At 40.3% G+C, this 7768-nt stretch overlaps 1 pseudogene; it reads left to right on the top strand.

The window, feature by feature from the left end:
• Positions 1-26: 26 nt before the first annotated feature.
• LOC107571037 (myosin heavy chain, fast skeletal muscle-like) lies at positions 27-7759 on the top strand (annotated as a pseudogene).
• Positions 7760-7768: the final 9 nt, after the last annotated feature.

Here is a 7768-nt window from a genome sequence, read left to right as displayed (position 1 = left end):
AATCATTTATATATATATTTTTCCAGACTCATTAACTTGACAGCTGCCATTTCTATCCGAGCATAATACAAGGTAAATAATTTGCCAACTGATGGTGACAATATGATCTGTTTGGAGGTTTCACAGATTGGAATGTATTGGGAGAGTTAGAGTTGAAAGTTAGACAATGACATTCAAAAAGCGAATCTAATTAAGTATATCAGCATGGTGATGTCAGTTCTACTCCACAGTGAAGTACAATCATGGGAGATGGTGAAATGGAGTGTTTCGGCCCGGCGGCCATTTACCTCCGGAAGCCAGAAAGAGAGCGAATCGAGGCTCAGACCGCCCCCTTTGATGCCAAATCGGCATTCTTCGTGACAGATGAAGCTGAGATGTACCTGAAAAGTACTCTTTTGTTAGTAGAGAGGGTGGCAAAGCTACTGTCAAAACTCACTGTGGGAAAGTAAGTATCATAGATTTAAAAAAAAAAAAACTATTTGATATGTTACAGTGCTTGAGTCTTCAGAGATTTTTTCACTTAAATAGTGTAGAAATGTGTGCACAAAAAGTCTAAACAATGTTCATTACAGACTGTCACAGTAAAAGAAGATGAAATCTTCCCAATGAATCCTCCCAAGTATGACAAAATGGAGGACATGGCCATGATGACCCACCTCAATGAGCCTTCTGTGTTGTTTAACCTCAAAGAGCGTTACGCAGCATGGATGATCTATGTAAGTAAATCATAATTTATTCCTGGAATGGGGCAGCAAGATTATAAAACTGGACGATCTCCATTTCAGACCTACTCTGGCTTGTTCTGCGCCACTGTCAATCCATACAAATGGCTCCCAGTGTACGATGCAATTGTTGTGTCTGGATACAGAGGCAAAAAAAGGATTGAAGCCCCACCTCACATCTTCTCCATCTCTGACAACGCCTACCAGTTCATGCTGACTGGTAAGTGGATTCCAGCAGTCTCGACAAATAACAGTTAAAAAGTCAATGAAAAAATACACTTTATAATAACTAGTGTGAAGTATGTGTATAATTCATTGTCTATGAATTGTTGTTTTGACAGAGTTCATAGAAAAGCTAAATCCAAATCATATGGATATGAAAGACTACTGATGTTTTTTATCCTTAGTTAACAACGTCTTAATAAACAATACCTAAATTATGGTTTTAAGCCGAGGAAAGTTCAAATTAATGTTCAATTAATAAGGTCTTCATGACAACCATTATTTTGCATTATTGTATAAAAAGTTACCTTCTTCTTTATGCACTTATATGAATACATAACTGAAATGTTAAGTTTAGGATATAGCCTATTAATCTAATAACAATGCAAAACAAACAAAAAAAACCTTCACAAACACTTTATGGCTTCAAGTTAATATAGAGTGCTACCTATTTTAGAAATCCTGTTAACATTTCATGGTTTAATTTCAGATCGTGAAAACCAGTCTGTCCTGATTACGTGAGTAAATATTCTTTTGCTGACACAACCTGAAGCTTTTCAATTATAATTGTAAATCAATAAAAGATTTATGACTAAATGATGATCTCATATAAATCTCCAGTGGAGAATCTGGTGCAGGAAAGACTGTGAACACAAAACGTGTCATTCAGTACTTTGCAACTGTCGGTGCGATGTCTGGTCCAAAGAAGGCAGAGGCTGGTCCTGGAAAAATGCAGGTTAGTGAATAACTATTCTAGACAATGTTATTGATGACAGTGTTTGTGAATCACCCCATGATTACCCACTGTGCTACAATCACATCTAGGGATCACTGGAGGACCAGATCATTGCAGCCAACCCTCTGCTGGAGGCTTATGGTAATGCCAAGACTATAAGGAACGATAACTCCTCTCGTTTTGTAAGTTGCACCTATGAATCATCATTAATAACATCATACATTTTCAATCACAATTTCAAAACAGACAAACAGTTGAGCTTTTATCAACGATTTCAATCTAGGGTAAATTCATCAGGATCCACTTTGGGTCCACTGGTAAACTGGCCAAAGCAGATATTGAAACTTGTAAGTCAACACAGTTTTTAGCCAAACATTGTATTTGGAGTCTAAGATGTGGGTTAATTGAACACAATGTCTTTTTTCCTCTTTTTTTTCTTGGAAAGATCTGCTAGAAAAGTCAAGGGTAACATTCCAGCTGTCTGCTGAGAGGAGTTACCACATCTTCTACCAGCTCATGACTGGACACAAGCCAGAGCTGCTCGGTGAGAAATCTACAGGATTGTGTTTTTCAGTTATTTCTATGTTTGAGAGCACTGGCAACATACTGCACATCAATTCTTTACAGAGGCCCTGCTCATCACCACCAACCCCTCAGCTTTCCAGAAGCCCAAACCTGCCAAAGGTAAGGCAGAGGCCCACTTCTCTCTGGTGCACTACGCCGGCACTGTGGACTACAACATTAGTGGCTGGTTGGACAAAAACAAGGATCCACTGAACGACTCTGTCGTGCAACTTTACCAAAAGTCATCACTCAAAGTGCTGGCCTTCCTGTATGCCGCTGCTGCAGCTGCAGAAGGTACAAATATCTGCATTTCCTCAATTCCTTTCTGTTTTAATTATGTACAAGACACCTGCTTATACAAAAACTTAAAAAAATAACGAGATCATCAGAACACAACAAACTATGTGATCACAGATTTTGGAGTTTCAAAATATGAAGTATATATATGCAAGATAAGTTAGATTCAACAAGATGTAAATAGAGATTTATTGAAGGGGTTAATGGAAAGTAACACAAGATTAACACACAAAAAACGTTCTGTCATTGATATAAAACAGAGGGAGGTGGAAAGAAAGGAGGCAAGAAGAAGGGTGGTTCCTTCCAGACGGTGTCTGCAGTTTTTAGGGTAAACGGATTCTCTCTCTTATTTAAGTTTGTGAATTTTTTCACGATTACAGATTAGATTAATTACAAACATTTCCACAGGAGAACTTGGGTAAGCTGATGTCCAACCTGAGGAGCACTCACCCTCACTTTGTGCGCTGCTTGATTCCTAATGAATCCAAGACTCCAGGTAATCTTGATCCTTGAAGACTCAATGCATCACAGTTTTGAAAAAATGTCTGGAACCTTAAGAACATTTGCATTTCAGGTCTGATGGAGAACTTCCTGGTTATCCACCAGCTCAGGTGTAATGGTGTGCTGGAGGGTATCAGAATCTGCAGGAAGGGTTTCCCAAGCAGAATCCACTACGGTGACTTCAAGCAGAGGTAAAGACATTTTTTTGTAACTTCTTACTTAGAGATGATGTATCACCTAATCTTCACTTTCTTAGATATTTCACAAGAATACAACTCTCCCCTAAATGTCTTCTAGATACAAAGTATTAAACGCTAGCGTCATACCTGAGGGACAGTTCATTGACAACAAAAAGGCTACAGAGAAACTCTTGGGCTCTATTGATGTTGACCACACCCAATACAAATTTGGACACACCAAGGTGAGCTACTCGGCAAATACACCATGTGGACAAAACTATTTAAACTCTTTCCTTCTCATTTTTGACTCTACTACAACACAATGACATTGTAGAGAATTCAGTCCTTCCAATTGTCCTGCAACAGTCTGAGGAAGGAAGGCCTGAAGCTTTTGAATAGTCGTTCAAGTCTAGGCTTTGTGTCAGTCAAGTTATTCCACACCAGATTACATAAAACATTTCTATATGGACCCCACTTTGTGTACTGGACACTGTTATGCTTCCTCAAACTTTTACATAAAAAAAAGAAAGGACAGAATTTCTCAAATGTCATTCTATACTATAGTATAGAACATAATAGATTTTTCCAACTGGAATTACTGGAACAGCCAAACTCAATTATTATTAGGGCCATATAGTGTATCCCAGGCCACATCAATGCTGAAAAGGAATTATTGGCTTCTTCAACACTACACCACTAATGTATTCCAAATGTTCTTGCAGGTGTTCTTCAAAGCTGGTCTGTTGGGTGGTCTTGAGGAGATGAGAGATGAAAAACTAGCAAGTCTGGTTACCATGACTCAGGCTTTGTGCCGTGGATATGTAATGAGGAAGGAGTTTGTCAAAATGACGGAGAGGAGGTACAACTTCAATAATGTTTGGAACACAACTGTTTAGTACCACAGAGTGATAAAGGCTGATTTACTGATTACAATTTACACAGGGACTCAATTTATTCCATCCAATACAACATCCGCTCATTCATGAATGTAAAACATTGGCCATGGATGAAGGTGTATTTCAAGATCAAGCCTCTTCTGAAGAGTGCAGAGAGTGAAAAAGAAATGGCAGCAATGAAGGAGAACTTTGAGAAAATGAAAGAAGATTTAACAAAGGCATTGGCTAAAAAGAAGGAGCTTGAGGAGAAAATGGTGTCACTTATTCAGGAGAAAAACGATCTTCTACTGCAAGTAACTTCTGTGAGTATTTTAGCTCTTATTTATCCCAATATAGATCCTACAGCTATGAACATAAGTCATTAACTATATCCATGTCAATGAACAGGAATCTGAAAACCTCTCTGATGCCGAGGAGAGATGTGAAGGACTCATCAAAAGCAAGATCCAGCTCGAGGGCAAACTCAAAGAGACAAGCGAGAGACTGGAGGATGAGGAGGAAATCAATGCTGAACTGACTGCCAAGAAGAGGAAACTGGAGGATGAATGCTCTGAGCTGAAAAAAGACATTGATGACCTGGAGCTCACCTTGGCAAAAGTGGAGAAGGAGAAATGTGCAACAGAGAATAAAGACAGTATTATATATATATATATATATATACTGCAGATTGTGATTCAGGCTCTTGATAATGAAACCAGTAATCAATGTTTCCATTTAGGTGAAAAACCTGACGGAGGAGATGGCCTCTCAGGATGAGAGCGTTGCCAAGCTGACCAAAGAGAAGAAAGCCCTCCAAGAGGCACACCAGCAGACTCTTGATGATCTTCAGGCAGAGGAAGACAAAGTCAACACTCTGACTAAATCAAAGACAAAGCTTGAATGGGGAGAGGGCAAATGCATTGGCTGCCAACCTTGACAAGAAGCAAAGGAATTTTGATAAGGTAAGAAAGATGTGGATAATCTTCTAATCTAAACCTTGAACCATGGACTTGGCTAATTAACAATGGCTACATTTCTTCTTCAGGTCCTAGCAGAGTGGAAGCAGAAGTATGAGGAAAGCCAGGCTGAACTAGAAGGTGCTCAGAAAGAAGCTCGTTCTCTCAGCACTGAGCTTTTCAAAATGAAGAACTCCTATGAAGAAGCTCTTGACCACCTCGAGACCCTGAAGAGGGAGAACAAGAATCTGCAACGTAAATGGCACTTTTATTTTTACAGCAAGGATTTTTTTTAAAACAGAGATGCATTAAAAAATACAAAATTATGTACAATTGATTTTTAAATACTTTCAGAGGAGATTTCTGACCTCTCTGAGCAGCTTGGAGAGACTGGAAAGAGCATTCATGAGATAGAGAAAGCCAAGAAGACAGTGGAGTCCGAGAAAGCAGAGATCCAGACTGCACTAGAAGAAGCCGAGGTGCCATTCCTTTGCTACAATACTAACATCACACCAGTGCTGTGAATAATATTAAAACTTTGTAAATGTAGTGATTCAAAACCTTAAATTAATGTAATTATTTCCTTCTTAAACGATCACAAATGTACTGCCATAACTCTGGAGGCATATAGTACAATTTGACAAGTTTAAAAAGTAAGTAAATTATTTCCTTTTTTCCTTGCAGGGCACCCTGGAGCATGAAGAGTCCAAGATTCTTCGTGTGCAGCTGGAGCTGAACCAGGTGAAGAGCGAGATTGACAGGAAGCTGGCTGAGAAGGATGAGGAGATAGAACAGATCAAGAGGAACAGCCAAAGAGTGATGGATTCCATGCAGAGCACTCTGGACTCTGAGGTTAGAAGCAGAAATGATGCCCTGAGAGTCAAAAAGAAGATGGAGGGAGATCTGAATGAGATGGAGGTCCAGCTGAGTCATGCCAACCGCCAGGCTGCTGAGGCCCAGAAACAGCTCAGGAACGTCCAAGGACAACTCAAGGTATCTCTCTGTTGAATGAGGAGTTTAAATGTTTGATAATATGAATATGATACATTAATTAACTGAAGCATGACATGCAAATAACAAAGAAAGAACATTGCCACAGGATGCCCAACTGCACCTTGATGAAGCTGTCAGAGGACAGGAGGACATGAAGGAGCAGGTGGCCATGGTGGAGCGCAGGAATTGTCTAATGCAAGCAGAGATTGAGGAGCTGAGAGCTGGCCTGGAGCAAACAGAGAGAGGCCGCAAAGTGGCAGAGCAGGAGCTGGTTGATGCCAGCGAGCGTGTGGGACTGCTGCACTCACAAGTACAAAAAATTATTAAATACTAAGAGCAAATTCAGGTTACATGATAATGTTTTAGTTAAATATACACTAAACTACCTGCGTAAATCCTGCAGAATACGAGTCTTATTAACACCAAGAAGAAGCTTGAGGCTGATCTGCTCCAGGTTCAAGGTGAGGTGGATGATACAGTCCAGGAGGCCAGAAATGCAGAGGACAAGGCCAAGAAGGCCATCACTGATGTGGGTGTTTGCATTCAGTTACTCTATTCTAATTTAAACAGTTATTTGACTTTGTTTAGCTGCATGTGGTAGCAAAGAGAACATTCATGGAAGCTAATTCTATCTATATTGATTAGCTCATTTTCATTGGCTTATATTTCAGGCTGCCATGATGGCTGAGGAGCTGAAGAAGGAGCAGGACACCAGTGCTCACCTGGAGAGGATGAAGAAGAACATGGAGGTGACTGTCAAAGACCTACAGCACCGTCTGGATGAGGCTGAGAGTCTGGCCATGAAGGGTGGAAAGAAACAGCTCCAGAAACTGGAGTCCAGGGTAAATTACAGACTAAATACAGACTTAGGGTGCACTCATACTAGGAACGATTGCCTTTTAACGAACCAGAGTGCGATTATACCCCCTCCCCACTCCCCCGCTGGCCTACACTTACATTGCACTTAGCATTTTGGGCTGGATCAGGCTTTAGTCATTACGATTCAACTTTTGTTTTGAAGAAAAGCTTTCTCGCTATTAGACTGTCTAATATATTTATCACTTATGTAGTGTAGTGATTTTCATTTAATTGTGCTGCACATGTCAGAAAATGATTATGGAGTCAGATGACATTGATGGAGGAATTTGCAGCTATACTCACAAAGTATAAATACTGTTTATAAATAAGGTAAAAACCAGACCCGTTATAAACCTATATTACTCAATACTCAAATTAACTGAAAATTGCTACTTTCCAAGTAGTAATAAATGTTTTTTGTAGAAAATATGACAGCTGTGCACACACAATTAGTAGCTGTTCCATGCTCCGGTGCAGTTAACGATTCACACTACATGCGTACCGCGCCAGAGCCCAACTGAACCATGCTCTGGCTCAACCTCTTCAAGCGGGCCAGGACATGGTTCAGTGTACCGTGCTCGGGCATGGTACAGAGTGATCACAGTAGCCAAAAGAACCAGACTTTGGGGGTGCTCGGGCATGGTTCAGATCCCCTAGTGTGAGTAACCCTTAGATGAACTGGCCATGGCAGAGATTTCACAGCTGATAACAATAACTCTCTACTGAAGGTGCATGAGTTGGAGGCTGAAGTTGAAGCTGAACAGAGACGTGGTGCAGACGCTGTGAAAGGAGTGCGCAAATATGAAAGGAGAGTGAAGGAGCTCACCTACCAGGTAAAACTACACAAGAATTAGATATTTAACAC

The sequence above is a fragment of the Sinocyclocheilus grahami genome, unplaced genomic scaffold (genome assembly GCF_001515645.1).
Source record: "Sinocyclocheilus grahami isolate Dianchi unplaced genomic scaffold, SAMN03320097.WGS_v1.1 scaffold1541.1, whole genome shotgun sequence".
Taxonomy (NCBI): Eukaryota; Metazoa; Chordata; class Actinopteri; order Cypriniformes; family Cyprinidae; genus Sinocyclocheilus; species Sinocyclocheilus grahami.
The sequence above is the reverse complement of the archived record's forward strand: the minus strand, read 5'-3'. Positions and strand labels throughout refer to the sequence as shown.